General features: G+C 36.0%; 1 pseudogene; it reads left to right on the top strand.

The window, feature by feature from the left end:
* Positions 1 to 13,645: 13,645 nt before the first annotated feature.
* On the top strand, positions 13,646 to 14,573 carry LOC113882244 (annotated as a pseudogene).
* The last annotated feature ends 4,040 nt before the right edge of the window (positions 14,574 to 18,613 follow it).

Consider the following 18,613-nt stretch of genomic DNA (forward strand, 5'->3'; position numbering starts at 1 on the left):
TAAAAGCTTCTGCACCACAAAGGAAACTATAAGCAAGGTGAGAGGACAGCCTTCAGAATGGGAGAACATAATAGCAAACGAAGCAACTGACAACTAATCTCAAAACTATACAAGCAACTCCTACAGCTCAATTCCAGAAAAATAAATGGCCCAATCAAAAAATGGGCCAAAGAACTAAACAGACATTTCTCCAAAGAAGACATACAGATGGCTAACAAACACATGAAAAGATGCTCAACATCACTCATTATCAGAGAAATGCAAATTAAACCCACAATGAGGTACCATTTCATGCCAGTCAGAATGGCTGCGATCCAAAAGTCTACAAGCAATAAATGCTGGAGAGGGTGTGGAGAAAAGGGAACCCTCTTACACTGTTGGTGGGGATGCAAACTAGTACAGCCACTATGGAGAACAGTGTGGAGATTCCTTAAAAAACTGGAAATAGAACTGCCATATGACCCAGCAATCCCACTGCTGGGCATACACACTGAGGAAACCAGAATTGAGAGAGACACATGTACCCCAATGTTCATCACAGCACTATTTATAATAGACAGGACATGGGACCAAACTAGATGTCCATCAGCAGATGAATGGAAAGAAAAACACCAATACAGTATACTAATGCATATATATGGAATTTAGAAAGATGGTAATGATAACCCCGTATGTGAGACAGCAAAATGTATAGATGTATGGAACAGTCTTTTGGACTCTGTTGGAGAGGGAGGGTGGGATGATTTTGGGGAATGGCATTGAAACTTGTGTAATATCATATATGAAATGAATCGCCAGTCCAGGTTCGATGCATGATACTGGATGCTTGGGGCTGGTGCACTGAGATGACCCAGAAGGATGGTATGGGGAGGAAAGAGGGAGGGAGTTCAGGATGGGGAACACATGTATACCCCTGACAGATTCATGTTGATGTATGGCAAAACCAATACAATATTGTAAAGTAATTAACTCCAATTAAAATAAATAAATTTATATATTTAAAAAAAAATAAAAAATAAAACTTTCAATAATTAAAAAAAAAGAAAAAAAATCTAGAGAATGAAATCAAAGACATAGGTAAGAACCTCTAAGTAGGAAACAAGACAAAAGTCAAAAGTCTTTTAGTTGAAAGGATTAATAAAAGTCAGAAACCCATTTCCACCCATGACTGATTCTGTCAATGTATGGCAAAAACCACTACAATATTGTAAAGTAATTAAACTTCATTTAAAATAAATTAATTAATTTAAAGAAATCAATCAAGAGAAGAGAGATCAAACAATAAAGCTACCAGTATGAGGAACAAAATATTTTATATAGCTGTCAGTAGTACAGATTTATAAATACATTTTGAAATGTTTTTTGACAATACCCACTAAAGTGGCCATGGTTTATGATCTGACAATTTACTTCGAGGCAGTGATTTATGATACCATAAATTTGAATGACTTTTCCCAATATATTTTCAATTAAAGGAGTAGATACAGAATGTATATAGTCTTAGAAGAAAGAATAATAAAATAAGCATATGTCTTTCAGAACTAGAGCAACTGATATTGTTCACAATAAATGTCAAAGAAGAGGTGAAGAAATTAAGTTCAGTTATGGAGAAATAAATTGCATTTGGCCTTAATGAGATTATATACCCATTTTAGAGTGAGCAACCAAGCACTCTAAGGAAAAATGGGAAATCTAAAGAGCCAGAATTTCATCTGCAATAGACATTTTGTTTTAGGGAAGACAATTTTTGCTGAGACTGAGATATTATTTCTCAACATTTCATGTGACATAGTTTCACTATAGAAGTTATAATACTTTCAAAACCAAATAGCACACTGATAATGTCTCATAAGTCAGAAAAAAAATACCCTCCAAAAAATTATAGCTTAATTATTATTAGTGAACAAAGAATATCTCATGCCACTTAAATAAACAAAGGATGTTGCCAAGTCACCCATCACTGCAGTGACCCAAATGTGTACCCTAAGGGAATTCAAGATAGAGAAAAATAGGATACTGGTTGTGGATAATAAAGACACATATCAAAGCTTGATTTCAATAAACCCAGACTCTTGCTCCTTTTTATATTTGGAAAATACTAAAGTTATTAACTTGTAACTACTGGTGATATTTTTATTTAGACTATATTTTGTTGCTGTTGTTGGGTGAGAATTACCAGACTCATCAAGGGGAAAAAAAAAGGAAGAAGACTGAAAACAATAAAATTAGAAATGAAATGGAAAAGTTACAACAACTACTGCAGAGATACAAAGGATCATGAGACTACTACCAATAATTATATGCCAATAAAGGGAACAACCTAGAAGAAATGTACACATTCTTCGGAAAGTACAACCTTTTAAGACTGAACAAGGAAGAAATAGAAAACACAAATAGACCTATTATAAGCACTGAAATTAAAATGATAATTAAAAATCTTCCAACAAAAGCAGCCCAGGGATAAATGGCTTCACAGTCATATTCTATGAATTGTCTAGAGAAGAGTTAACCCTTATCCTTCTCAAACTCTTCCAAACAATTATGGAGGAAGGCACACTCATAAACTCATTCTATGAGGTCACCATTATTCTTATGCCAACAAAGTATCAGGAAAAAGAAGATTACAGTCCAATATCCCTGTTAAATGTAGATGCAAAAATTTTCAACAAAATACTATTACTAGCAAACAGAATCCAACAATACATTAAAAGGAGCATACATCATGATCAAATGAGTTTTCTTGAACCACTTGAACCAAGTTCTCTTGAACCAAGTTCCCTTGTACTGGACCAGTCTAGACAGGAAATTGATGACCTCAAACTCACCTTAAAATAATGTTCTAACAGAAAAGAAACATACATATCAGGATTAAAAATAGAGCATATCAGAGGTAGATAGCTACCCCAAAATTCTAGATCTGGTCTATATGATTATATTAAATATTTTCTTGACTTCTTGGACCTTTGTTTATGAATCTAAGGTTTCTGAATCTTGTTCATAACCATGTGTAAATTTTAGAAACCAATCGAATTGTTGGCTTTGGGGTCAATTACCTACTTCCAGTACTTCTGGTTTGCTTTGATGGGATTTTTTTTTTTTTTTCTTTTCCAAGGCTCTGATTAGATGGTCTTTCAAAAATTTATTTTAGAAGAAAAAGTTATATTTTTGTCTAGGCCACTACTGCGATTAGTAGATGGTCAACCAGAGCACTTATTCTGACCCCGGCCATAAATAGGAGCTTTTCTTTAGTGTTATTCAAGCTCAATAAGACTCATGAGTTAAATTTCAGGCAAAATTATAACTTCCCAATGATTACAAGTGTCTCTCTCTCAGTTATTGGATTTATTTATATAGCTAAGAGGTGGCTATGGTCATTTACGTTTAGCCCCTCCACTCATGCTGGGAATATATATCTATATCTATGTGTGTGTATATATATATATATATATATATATATATATATATATATATAATCAGTGTAATAATACTCTTGAGAGTCACTTGGACTGCAAGGAGATTAAACCAGTCAGTCCTAAAGGAAATCAACCCTGAATACTCATTGGAAAGACTGATGCTGAAGATGAAACTCCAATACTTTGGCCACCTGATGGGAAGAGCTGACTCATTGGAAAAGACCCTGATGCTGGGAAAGATTGAAAGCAGGAAGAGAAGGGGACAACAGAGAATGAGATGGTTGGATGGCATCACAGACTCAACAGACATGAGTTTGAGCTAATTCTGGGAGGACAGTGGATAACAAAAAGTAGAACACCACTTAGTGAACTGGGTAATTAAGCTACATGCCTTGTGAAAAATTCAAATATATAATGTTTCTGAAGGACAGTGATTGGTATGGGACAGACTGAGTCACACTGAAAGTAAAAGTCGCTCAGTCATATCTGACTCTTTTCGACCCCATGGACTAGTCCATGGAATTCTCCAGACCAAAATACTTGAGTGGGTAGCCTTTCCCTTCTCCAGGGGATCTTCCCAACCCAGGGATCAAACCCAGGTCTTCCCCACTTCAGGCAGATTCTTTATCAGCTGAGCCACAAAGGAACCCCATGAGTCACGCTTCTAGAAATGTGATACTGAGTTGCACCTAATGGAACTCAATGGTTTAATGCACTGATATATGGCCCTGGCTTCTGCCAGGAAAGATAGGAAGATATACTTCAGGATTCCCTTGTGGTCATAGCATCTTATGTGCTAATTTAATTACTACTTTAAGAAATTTGCCATCAGTATGAGACCAATGAACAAAGACACCTGTATTTCACTGGTATAATGACTTAACAGCTATTTTTGTGCCTTCAATGGGATTGGAAGATGCAATTGTACACACAGAAATCTTGACAGAATTCACCCAGAAGGCCTTAAATGACAGTAACCAGGCTATAAAAGTATTAATTCTGGAGTCAAAATGATGAGGAAAACTATATTACAAAATCATGTGGCCCTCAATAACCATATAGCATTTCAAGGGGGTACCTGTGCTGTAATTCAAATTGAATGCTGTTTTTGCTTTTAATACCAGATGAATCCTACAATATTTAGCATTTACTGACCCATACACAAAATCAGACTTCTTGCTCAAGTGATCCACTTTCTGGTCTTGCTGGTCTTTTAGAGACTTGTTTTGGTTCTGAGGTTTCCCTGGTGGCTTAAAGAGTTCTGAAAGTACATGGTGTAAATCTCTACTTACTACTTTATTATTGTTACTAGCTGTATTACTTATATCCTGTCTGTTTTGTAAAATTATTATCTCTTGCCTTATTCAGTGTGTAATCAGCCCTCTGGCAAAATTAATAATGGCTAAATATCTTGAGGTGGCCAATTATATATACATATATATATATATATATATATATAAAATGGTAATAGTGCAACTCTAGATATGAGAAGAATCAGGAAAGGAAAGTATTTCTTAGATAATAATAGACTAGTAAAATAGGCAATTCAGAGAGTTTTAGATTATCAACAGTGCCTAATCTGAAAATGAGTACATTGAATGGCTTCTCAGCACAATCCTCTCCTGATACAAGGATATGGCTTCCTAGTACCAGATAGAAAATTGATTATAAAATGCTTACCAAATGTTGATTTGAATTTATGACCAAGAAAAGATACTGTGGACAAAGAATGTTGCCTGCCATTTTGATAGACAAAGGATCTTGGGGCTATGTCAGCCATCAGATGCTGCAGTCATTCCCCACATGATGGACCATGAGGGAAATTCAGAGTGGAGAGAAATAGAATACCCATCCTAGATCGATAAATACATATATTGTATCACATAGATAGTCAGGTAGAGAGGTGGATAGATAGGCAGATGATATATTATGTATCAGTACCACAATATTAATGCAAATATGTTAGAAAATAATATGTAATATCAATTGCTAAATATTATTTCTTATAGAGGTAGAGAAAATTAAGCAGGAAGTAGGAAGAACATAGGAGATAAGGATAAGAAAAAGTCACTGAAGTAGAAAATGAAAAATAATGACAAAATCAATAAAATATAAATCTGATTATTTGAAAACATCAATAAAACTGATAAGCCCTTAACCAGATTAAAAAATAGAAGTGGGAGTAGAAGGAGAAAAGATAAAAGACAAGAGAGAATGAAAAGACATATTTGCCACTTCAAGAATTAAAACACAGAATTACAGATTCAGAGTCTACAGATATTAATAGAATAGTAAGAAATATCATTAACAAATCTGAACCAGAATATTTGATAACTTAAAATTCAGTTTACTGTAAAATGTTATTAAATAGGTAATTAAAAATCCAAACAATCTTATATTAGTTAAAGAAATTGAATTTGTACTTAAAAGCATAGTCAAAAATAATTCCATGTACAAAAAATTATACACAATGGAGTATTACTCAGCCATTAAAAAGAATTCATTTGAATCAGTTCTAATGAGGTGGATGAAACTGGAGCCTATTATACAGAGTGAAGTAAGCCAGAAGGAAAAACACCAATACAGTATACTAACGCATATATATGGAATTTAGAAAGATGATAACAATAACCCTGTGTACAAGACAGCAAATAGACACTGATATATGGAACAGTCTTATGGACTCTGTGGGAGAGGGAGAGGGTGGGAAGATTTGGGAGAATGGCATTGAAACATGTAAAATATCATGTATGAAACGAGATGCCAGTCCAGGTTCAATGCACGATACTGGATGCTTGCGGCTAGTGCACTGGGACGACCCAGAGGGATGGTATGGGAAGGGAGGAGGGAGGAGGGTTCAGGATGGGGAGCACATGTATACCTGTGATGGATTCATTTTGATATTTGGCAAAACTAATACAATTATGTAAAGTTTAAAAATAAAATAAAATTTAAAAAAATTCAACTTCTAAATTCCATAAAATATTTTAAAAAATAAATAATGCTATTTCTACACAAAGTTTTTCAAAACAATAGAGAACAGTAAACACATCATTTCATGCAGGAAGCATTTAAGTGACAAATTTCATTACAAGAAAGAAAATGACAAATGTCTCCTATCAAAATATGCAAAAAAATATTAAGCAACATACCAATATGTGAAATATATATGCATGTTAGTTTGTATCAGAAATAAAAGTCTTTGGCATTCAAAAATATTCATTAAAATAAAAGACTAAAGGTGAAGATTTATAATGCCATTTCAATAGATACATATGAATTCATTCAGTTCACTTCAGTTGCTCAGTCATGTCTGATTCTTTGCAGCCCCATGGACTGCAGCACGCCAGGCTTTCGGGCCCACTGCTAACTCCTGGAGCTTGCTCAAACTCATGGACATTGAGTCCATGATGCCATCCAACCATCTCATCCTCTGTCGTCCCCTTCTCCTCCCGCCTTCAATCTTTCCCAGCATCAGGGTCTTTTCCAATGAGTTAGTTCTTCGCATCAGGTGGCCAAAGTACTCGAGCTTCAATCCTTCCAATGAATATTCAGGGCTTATTTCCTTGAGGATTGACTGGTTGGCTCTCCGTACAGTCCAAGGGACTCTCAAGAGTCTTCTCAAACACCACAGTTCAAAAGCATAAATTTTTTGGCACTCTGCTTTCTTTATAGTCCAACTCTCACATCCATACATGACTACTGGAAAAAACCATAGTTTTGACTAGATAGAACTTTGTTGGCAAAGTAATGTCTCTACTTTTTAACATGCTGTCAAGGTTGGTCATAGCTTTACTTCCAAGGAGCAAGTGTCTTCTAATTTCATGACTGCAGCCACCATCTGCAGTGATTTTGGAACTCAATAATAATAGTAATAATAAAGTATGTCACTGTTTCCATTGATTCCCCATCTATTTGCCATGAAGTGATGACACTGCATGCCATGATCTTAATTTTTTGAGTGTTGAATTTTAAGCCAACTTTTTCACTCTCCTCTTTCACTTTCATCAAGAGGCTCTTTAGTTCTTCTCTTTCTGCCATAAGGGTGGTGTCATCTGCATATCTGAGGTTATTGATATTTCTGCCAGCAATCTTGATTCCAGCTTGTGCTTCATCCAGCCTGGCATTCCACAGGATATCCTCTGTATATAAGTTAAATAAGCAGTGTTTCAATATACAACCTTGATGTACTCCTTTCCCTCCTTGGAATTAATACAAATTAATAAATTTCATTTCAGATTTATGAAAAAAATGTTTTAGAAAATGAAGAATAGAAAGGACTTTTCCCCAGCCTGATAAAGAGTATCTGTATATATTCTACACATGTAAGAGTTGGACTGTGAAGAAGGCTGAGCACCGAAGAATTGATGCTTTTGAACTGTGGTGTTGGAGAAGACTCCTGAGAGTCCCTTGGACTGCAAGGAGATCCAACCAGTCCATTCTGAAGGAGGTAAGCCCTGGGATTTCTTTGGAAGGAATGATGCTAAAGCTGAAACTCCAGTACTTTGTCCACCTCATGCGAAGAGTTGACTCATTGGAAAAGACTCTGATGCGGGGACGGATTGGGGGCAGGAGGAAAAGGGGACAAGAGAGGATGAGATGGCTGGATGGCATCACTGACTAGATGGACGTGAGTCTGGGTGAACTCCCGGAGTTGGTGATGGACAGGGAGGCCTGGCATGCTGCGATTCATGAGGTCGCAAAGAGTCGGACATGACTGAGCGACTGAACTGAACTGAACCATCATACTTAATGGTGAATTTTCTCTAAGATTGTACATGAACAAGTTAGGCCAGTCCGAATTTCTCTTCTGCAATGTAACCTAAATTTTAGCTATTGCAGAGGTAAGAAAATGAAATAGAACAGAAAGGTGAGAAGAGGAAACAATTAAAAAATATACCAATGGTTAGATGGAATCATTATAACAGTATGTATATTCAGGACATTAAAAACAATCAAATATACCTACTCAGTTAATTTAACAATGTCACAACATACAATGTCAACACAAAATATCAAAATTATTTCTGCAAAAATAGCAATTAGAAATTGAAAACAAAATGCTATGTAAAATGCTAGTAAAAACAGGAAAGTTGAGGTATACATTTAAAAAATATATACAGAGTAGGCCAAAAAGTTGATTCTATTCTTTTCAGAAATTGTTGGAGAAATCTGACTGAACCCTGTGTCCAACCCAATATAATTGTATCATTTTCCTTTACACTTGAAAGTAACAGAAAATTATAAGCCAACTATACTTCAGTAAAAATATAAGTAAAGGGGGAGATATGTCCACAGAATATTTTAAGAAACAGACAATTCTATTTTTAAATTTATATAGAAAGATATAATTTTAAAATCTGAAATAGAAAATCATTCTCCAAAAAAGAAATTATTCTACCTAAATTAAAGACATACTATAAAATTCCCACAAACCAAGCTGGGTGCTATTGAAACAGAATGTTCATTAACAGATCTAAATGTATAAATTTTCTAACAAAGCTATCAAACTAATTCAATGCATATATATATATATACAAACAATATTGGATTAATTGGATATTCATATACAAAGAAAAATAAAGAACCTCAATCACTACGTCACACTATACACAAAAACTCATGGAAAATGAATCAGAGAACTGGACATGAAATCTAAACATAAAAATTCTAGAAGAAATGTTTTGGACCTTGAGGTAAAATAGTATTTATGAGGTACACTACAGTAAACATGAACTATAAAAAAAATAAAAAAAGAAGAAGCCTGTTGGTTTCCTGTTCATCAGATGTCATCCCTTTGGAGAATGGCATTAAAACATGTATAATATCTTATAAGAAATGAATCACCAGTCCAGGTTTGATGCAGGATATAGGAAGCTTGGGGCTGGTGCACTGGGATGACCCAGAGGGATGGTATGGGGAGGGAGATGGGAGGGGATTTCAGGATGGGGAACACATGTACACCCATGGCAGATAAATGTTGATGTATGGCAAAACCAATACAATATTGTAAAGTAAAAAATAATAATAATAATTTAAAAAATAAAAAATAAAAGGAAAGCCACAGACCAGGAGAAAAAAAAAAGTTTGTATATATATTTAACTATATATATATATATATTTGCATAACATTTTATATACAAATATAGGTATAAACAAATGACAAAATACATATACCCAGATGATATAAATCACTTATAACAAGAAATAAGAGCCCATAATTCAATTTTTAAATTGCATGAAGAACTTGAAAAGAAATCCCTCCTTCAAAAAGAAGATACGCTCTTAGCAACCTTTTTAAAAATGCTCAACATCATTGGCCACTACAATAACTAAAAAAAAGTAATACAAAGTGACCATAATGTGGAAAAAATACTTGTAGTTTGATTTATGGCTCCCTTCTTATGCTTTAGATATCTTTTCATATTTTTGTTTACTATTGCCTAGTGTTCAATGCTGACCACCATATGGATCCCAGAGATCAATTATCTGGATTCTATTAGACTTTTTGTTTACTTCCATTGCCCTCAGAAGAATGTGGGGGAAATTTAAAAGGTTTTTATTTTACGCAGTTTGAAATGGCTTCCAATAATATTATGCCTTCACTGATCTAACTCTCAAGAAATCAGTACTAGGTTTTAAGAAAAGATTTAATATTTATAATAAAATAAAACTTCTTTTTCCAACATGAGTGCATATGTTATGTCACAGGTCCCCATGCTGGAATTAAGCCACCTTTTCTAGCCACGTGTCATTAAGTTTTCTTAGAAACCTAGGTTCAGACAGAGAAAGGGGACCCACACATTTTGGTTGCAAGTCCAGGGAATACTGACTCTTTTCAACTGACTTATTTGAAAAGACTCTGATGCTGGGAAAGATTGGAGGTGGGAGGAGAAGGGGATGACAGAGGATGAGATGATTGGATGGCGTCACAGACTCAACGGACATGAGTTTGTGTAAACTCCAGAAGTTGGTGATGAACAGGGAGACCTGGAGTGCTGCAGTCCATGGGGTCACAGAAAGTCCGACACGACTGAGCGACTAAACTGAACTGAACTGCAGGGAATACAATTCCCCACTCAAGAATGAGTGTTTCTCAGGTCTGTCTCTCCAGAATACCCGCTTCCAAGGCAAAGCCTTTCTATCAAAAGAGATAATTAATTCCTGGGAGAGAAGACAGAATCTACAATAAAAGTCCTTGGACTTTTGTGGAAACTGCTTTAAATGTCCTTGCACCACAGGTGAAAATGTCTTTTTTGTTATCTACATTCTCCAGAGCAAGGTTCATTGAGGTTGGAGTGACCTTTTTGATTGTGTTTCCACCACACATTCTGCCTTCTGCCTATGGGACCAGCGCCATCTACAGATGATCATTTCTCCATAGTGTTCTCAGTGAATCCATTCTAAATTCAACTTGCAGGTTTTCTGTGAAATGTTTTTGAGGCTGTAGGCTAGAAGGAAAGATTTAGACTCATTAAAAGACTTATCCACTGTGAGACTGAATATTCCGTTTTGGATGTATCATATTTTTCATGTTGAAAGTTACTTAGCCCAAGAGGAGGTCAATTTGAAGACAGGGTTATTTCTGAACATCCTCAAATACCATTAAATAATTTAAAACCAGAAGGTAAGCTTTTCAATAGAGCTGATGCTTATTAAAGATTGTTACTTACCATATACAGTAATCATCATATTTCAACTCTGTTTAAATAGAGTAATACAGCATTTCATCTTCACCCTTTTCTTCAAGAGGTAATTAATTGGTAAGTATCATTAATCTAATTTGCAGATGAAAAAATTTGAGGCTCACAGAGATAAAGAAATTTATAATATCCAGCTCACTAATACCAGACACTCTTCATTTGCTGTGAGATACTTATTTAATAATTAAGACTGATCATGACAAAGACTGATATGATCAAGGCAAACAAAATTTAAAATCATTGTACCACAAAAAGATATAATGTGAATATTAAATCATAACCTGTTTATTTCAAACACAAACATGAAGAACTCTTCCTGAAATAAACCACTGTGCCTAATATGGGTCTCTGTGGCTTCTTTAAAAGTAAAGTTGAAAATGATTCTTCCTAAGTTTAAAGCATGGTTAAATGTTTCTATGTATTATTGCTCAAAATGTTGATTTTTTTTTTCCTATTTCTGGGTGCACAGGCAACAAAATAAAAAGTCAGGGTCCTTTGTGTGTGTCCTGAACTGTGTGATGGATATGTTCAGAATTGTTTCCTCAATCACTTCTCATAACAGCCTGTGAGGTGGTCATTAATGTTCTCACTTGATTTTAGAGGGAACAAAATGTAAGGTGCCAAGAAATATACCCCAGATCATGAAGTTGCAAGTGGGGAAAAACAAGATTCTTATCTTGTCTTTCTGATTTTCAAACCAATTTGTTTTACCACTGGGATTGTCACTGTTCATACTTTTCAAGAGAGTCTGTGGGATTATGTTTTTGATTGGAATTGGAGAGAGAAGATAATTGGAATTGAAGAGAAGAGGATAAAGTAGACCTTCAATGAAAGAAGTGCCACATGGCTATCAGTATTAGAGGCTTACTTCATAGCTCAATCAGTAAAGAAGCTGCCTTCAATGCAGTAGACCCAGGTTGCATTCCTGGGTCGGGAAGATCCCCTGGAGAAGGAAATGGCAACCCACTCCAGTAATCTTGTTTGGAGAATCTCCTGGGCAGAGAAGCCTGGCAGGTTACAGTCTATGGGGTCACAAGAGTTGGACACCACCTAGTGAATAAACCACCACCATCAATAAGTTATATATTGTGTGTGTATCTAGTGTTTGTGTGTGTATGTGTATCTGTGTGTGTATGTGTATCAGTTTCTGATGATCAATTTCCTTCATATATACTTGCCTCTGATGTTGAATTGAAATAATTATAGTTATTATGATCATATTGAAAGTAGTTTAGTAAGCACTGTTTATTATGACAATGTAGAGCACGGGTTAAGGATGTGGAGGAAAAAATCCAATCGTGCTTCTGTTATTTATTATCTGGTTGATCTTAGACAGGATTCTTAAGTTCTCTATGCTTCATATTTCTTAATGTGTGAAATAAGCATAAAATGAGGGTAGCAATCATCTCATAAGTTTGTGATAAGAATTAAAAAACAAATGCCTACAAAATAACTGAGAATAAATTAAGTGTTCAAGAAGTTTATGGTAATAAGATTTTTATTATTACTGTCATTATTATTATTAACATGATTTTCTGAGATTGTTTCTCATCTGCAAAACTAATGAAATAATAACATCCACACAGGTTGCTACCATGCCATGCATATAGAAATCAACCATTAAAAGTATGTAATTAGCTATTAAAAAAACTGTTGGATTTAAGTGATGCATGCTTGCTCAGTTGTGAATAAGTTCAGACTCTTTGTGACCCTATAGACAGTGGTCCACCAAGCTCCTCTGTCCAAGGGATTCTCCAGGCAAGAATACTAGAGTGAGTTGTCATGCCCTGCTCCAGGTGATCTCCCTGACTCCAGGACTGAACCTGAGTCTAGTTGCATCTCCTGCATTGCACGCAGAATCTTTACAACTGAACCACAGGAGAAGCCCAGATTTGGGCTATATGTTTTATTAAATGTATTGCAGTAGCTTCTATATCCTTTCATTATGTCAACAATTACAACTAATCTGTTGCCAAGGGTTCTTTTCTCTGGCTTCTATCTCCAAACTGAACCTCAAGCCATTTCATTTAAGACATACCAACACCTTTACTAGAGTTATGCCCAAGAATCCCTCTTTTTGAATCCCTCTCTATCTTACACTCATATTCTCAATTACCTGTGCTGGCTTCCCATTTCCTAACAGTAAAAGTGAAATTCCTTAGCTTTGAATTCACAGGCTTTGCATGTGTTTTCTATCCCTCTTTTCAATCTTTGTTGACACTGTACATGAAATCTACTAAATCACATTAGGTTGTGAGCTATCTCACATGGCCTAGAGATCATCTCCTGCTTCTGTCTGCATATGGTTTTGCATGTCTATATATTAAAAATCACCTTCACCCAGGAGAGAATTTGAATAATCTTCAAAATATCAGAACTTTTTTTTTCCTATCTTAAAAAAACATTATTCAAATTCAGAACTCAGTAGAATCTGGGCATTTATTATTTCTTATGTTGACACTCTTAATTCAAGGTTGAGCTAATAAATTATGACTTTTTTTCAGGTAACACAATAATAACATAAGATACATGGCTAATGCAAACAACGTGATGGAATTTATTCTACTGGGACTCTCACAGAATCCAAAGATGCAGAAAATTATATTTGTTGTCTTTTTGGTTGTCTACATCATCTCTATGGTAGGAAACGTGCTCACAGTGGTCACCATTATCACCAGCCCATTACTGGGGTACCCCATGTACTATTTCCTGGCTCATCTCTCATTCATTGATGCCTGCTATTCCTGTGTCAATACCCCTAAAGTGATTATAGATTCCTTCTATGAAAAGAAAACCAGCCCTTTCAACGAATGCATGACCCAAGTCTTTGGGGAACATATATTTGCAGGTGCTGATGTCATCCTGCTCATTGTGATGGCCTATGACCACTATGTGGCCATCTGTAAGCCCTTGCACTATATGACCATCATGAATCAGCAGCTGTGTGGACTGCTAGTGGGAGTGGCATGGGTGGGGGGCTTTATTCATTCAACCATACAGATCCTCTTCATCATCAGTTTACCCTTCTGTGGCCCTAACTTCATACACCACTTTATGTGTGATCTGAACCCTTTGCTCAATCTTGCCTGCACTGACACTCACATCCTAGGAGTCTTTGTTCCTGCCAACACTGGTTTAATCTGCCTTTCAAACTTTCTCCTCTTGATCGGCTCCTATGTGATCATTCTGCGCTCCCTAAGGGCCCATAGCTTAGAGGCTAGACATAAGGCCCTCTCCACCTGTCTCCCACATCTCAGCAGTTATCCTGTTCCTTGCACCCTGCTTATTTGTGTACCTGAGACCAACAGTTACCTTACCTGTTGATAAAGCAGTTTCTGTATTCTACACTATGTTAACGCCCATGTTAAATCCTTTAATCTATACTTTGAGAAATGACCAGATGAAAAATGCCATTAGTAAACTGTGTAGTAGGAAAGTGGTTTCAGGTGATGCATAAAATGTGCCTGGAACCCAGCATTCATTCAACTTATGTAAAATCCAAAGGACATTATTGATGACCTCAGCCAAGAATACCTGAGATAAAAATAAAACTGCAAATGATCAATTCTACAAGGAGAGGAAAAGAAATGGAGGCATCAAAAGAGAGGAAGAACATAGACTTGGGCTACTCTTTGCATATTTGAAAAGCTCTGCCAAATTATAGTCTAGTTTTACTGGCTCCATCATTGTATAAGGATTCATAAGCTTTCATCATAATAAAACAAAATAAAATAAATGTTAAGATACAGTGATACTCAGCAGTAAGCTTTTTAACAATACAGAAAGGTAGGCACTACTATCATCCCCATTTTGCATGTCAGAAAACAAGCAGTAAAGTGTTTGTTCCCAAACAGTAACATTGAAGAACCAGTAACTAGAAAGTAATTGACCTCTCTAACCATGTTATTAATGGCTATGGTATATATAGCCAGGAGATGATGATAGAAGTGTAGCAAAATTATACGTTACTATTTATTAATACAGGGATTGTTCTGAACTATTTATGTATCTTTCTGTACATATACATACAAATGTACATACATATATGTATATATATTATACATATGCAATATATTAGCAATATTATATGCTATATTAGTTATATATTAGTATTAATATATACACTACTTATGTGCATATGTTTAATTATATATAAGTAAATTCTAGTGATTTTCATTAAGGCTTCCCTGATAGCTCAGTTGGTAAAGAATCCGCCTGCCATGCAGGAGACACCCATTCAATTCCTGGGTTAGGAAGATCCCCAGGAGAAGGGAAACACTACCCACTCTAGTATGAAATCAGTTATTATAGTATTAATACATATGCTACTTATGTGCATATATGTTTAATTATATATAATTAAGTTCTAGTGATTTGAATTAATAACCTGCTAATTTTTATACATCATGTTTGCATGTATGCTCAATCACTTCAGTTGTGTCTAACTCTGCACCCTATGGACTGTAACCTACTAGCCTCTTCTGTCCATGGGATTCTCCAGGCAAGAATATACTGGAGTGGGTTGCTGTGCCCTCCTCCAGAGGACCTTCCAGACACAGGGATCGAACCCAAGTCTCATGTTTCCTGCATTGGCATGCAGGTTCTTTACATTAGTGCCACCTGGAAAGCCTTTTATGCATCATAGTCACTGAGAATATGTTGACTGTAATACTGTGTATGTAATTACTATAGGAATATAAAAATAATCAACTATTTAACCACTAATGGGTAAATAACAAATGTAACACCATTTACAAACTTCCTTTAGCATTAAAAATCATTCTGTAAAGGTCATACCACCAACTTAGGCTCATAAACCAATAGAAAGAGTGATGTTTCAAATAAAAGAATGTTTTAATATCAGGTAGGATGTTCAATGTATTAAGTACATGGTCATACTCCATTAAGCGCTTGCCTACAGGATAATAAATTCTGCAAATAGCACAAGGTCTGGTTCATGATAAATATAAGCATAAATGAAAATGTTCACTAAAATACAGAAAAACTATGAGTGGAGACTTGGAAATTTTTTGTAACTTATCTTTTACAGAATCAAAGATGAATGTTTTTTTTTTTCCCCCTTTTTGAAACCACAAATTGTTTTACTCCTACTTATCCCAGGAATAAAAAAAAAAAAAAAAACTTATTATGTCATCATATGAGCAAATCTTTTACCTTGATAGTTTCCCTGCTTTTAGGAAGACTTTGTCATCCTATGAACACTTTTTTTTTGTTTGTGTGTTTAGGAAGTTTACTTTTGAAAGGTTGCAGCTGAGCCATGAAAGATTCCAGGATTCTTGGCCTCCGGAGGAGAGAGATTCAATCCAGGGCCAGTGATAAGGCTTGATTGCTCAGAGCTTTTGTGAAAAAGATTTATTAAGATATAACAGAGATAAAGCTTCTGAATTAGACATCAGAGGGGGGTGGGGAGTGTGCCTCCCACAAACCATTCAGTTAGTTCAGTACAGTCTCTCAATCGTGTCCGACTCTTTGAGACCTGATGAACCACACAGCATGCCAGGACTCCTTGTCCATCACCAACTGCCGGAGTCTACCCAAACCCATGTGCATCGAGTTGGTGATGCCATCCAGCCATTTCATCCTCTGTCGTCCCCTTCTCCTCCTGCCCTCAATCTTTCCCAGCATCAGGGTCTTTTCAAATGAGTCAGCTTTTTGCATCAGGTAGCCAAAGTATTAGAGTTTCAGCTTTAGCATCAGACCTTCCAGTGAACACCCAGGACTGATCTCCCTTAGGATGGACTGGTTGGGTCTCCTAGTAGTCCAAGGGACTCTCAATAGTATTCTCCAACACCACAGTTCAAAAGCATCAATTATTCAGCACTCAGCTTTCTTTATAGTCCAACTCTCACTTCCATACATGACCACTGGACAAACCATAGCCTTGACTAGACAGACCTTTGGTGGCAAAGTAATGTCTCTGCTTTTTAATATGCTGTCTAGTTTGGTCATAACTCTCCTTCCAAGGAGTAAGTGTCTTTTTAATTTCATGACTGCAATCACCATCTGCAGTGATTTTGGAGCCCAGAAAATTAAAATCAGCCACTGTTTCCACGGTTTCCCCATCTATTTGCATGAAGTGATGAGACCAGATGCAATGATCTTAGTTTTCTGAATATTGAGCTTTAAGCCAACTTTTTCACTCTCCTCTTTCACTTTCATCAAGAGGCTCTTTAGTTCTTCTTCACTTTCTGCCATAAGGGTGGTGTCATCTGCATATCTAAGGTTAGTGATATTTCTCCTGGCAATCTTGATTCCAGCTTGTGCTTCTTCCAGCCCAGTGTTTGTTATGATGTACTCTGCATATAAGTTAAATAAGCAGGGTGACAATATACAGCCTTGACATGCTCTTTTTCCTATTTGGAACCAATCTGTTGTTCCTTGTCCAGTTCTAACTGTTGCTTCCGGACCTGGATATAGGTTTCTCAAGAGGCAGGTCAGGTGGTCTGGTATTCCAATCTCTTTCAAAATTTTCCACAGTTTATTGTCATCCACACAGTCAAAGGCTTTGGCATAGTCAATAAAGCAGAAATAGATGTTTTTCTGGAACTCTCTTGCTTTTTCCATGATCCAGCAAATGTTGGCAATTTGATCTCTGCTTCCTCTGCCTTTTCTAAAACCAGCTTGAATATCTGGAAGTTCACAGTTCACATATTGCTGAAGCCTCGCTTGGAGAATTTTAAGCATTACTTTACTAGTGTGTGAAATGAGTGCAATTGTGCAGTAGTTTGAGCATTGTTTGGTATTACCTTTCTTTAAGATTGGAATAAAAACTGACCTTTTCCAGTCCTGTTGGCAGTATGTTATATACCTATCAGGAAGTTGTTAATTAGAGAAAGGAGATGTCTCAAAACTCAGAGTGGCATGAGGCCCCTCACCCACAGTATGAACTTTGAGATAGCATTGCACCAGGTGAGTCATCCCAGGCCATAAAATGATGGACGTAAATCTTGAATAAAGTCAGGCTTCCAAATAAATATATAGTTTCATTAACACAGATTAGGAGAACAATGCAACAGTAAAATGTACAGATTTATTGAACCCTTATCTGTTCTGAGTCTTTAAGCTGAACCAACTTGAAGAAGACAGAGACTAGGGTAAACACACCGTTCATTAACATAACTAATGGAAAATATTTCCATAAGAAAAAGGCATTGGTTAGCTCAAGGTTTGAGAAAAGTTAAGTTCAGGTGGAGTCAAGTGCCATTATGGCAGCACAGAATTTTAAGAGAAACCTCCTTTTAATTTTGTATAGACAAGGGAAAAAAAAAAAAACACCTGACACTTGTAGTTTGTTTCATCCTGCCACTTAAGAGAGATAAAAAACCTTTGACACTTGCAGCCTATTTCCTCAATTTGAAGACCCCTTAGCCTTCCTGCCTGTTTTCCTCTCATTTTCATGTAACATATAGCTCTTATGAAAAGCAGTTTGAAAAGTATGTAGGTCTGTCTCACAAAAGGCAATATTAGTTTAAATAT

Source organism: Bos indicus x Bos taurus, chromosome 23 (genome assembly GCF_003369695.1).
Source record: "Bos indicus x Bos taurus breed Angus x Brahman F1 hybrid chromosome 23, Bos_hybrid_MaternalHap_v2.0, whole genome shotgun sequence".
Taxonomy (NCBI): domain Eukaryota; kingdom Metazoa; phylum Chordata; class Mammalia; order Artiodactyla; family Bovidae; genus Bos; species Bos indicus x Bos taurus.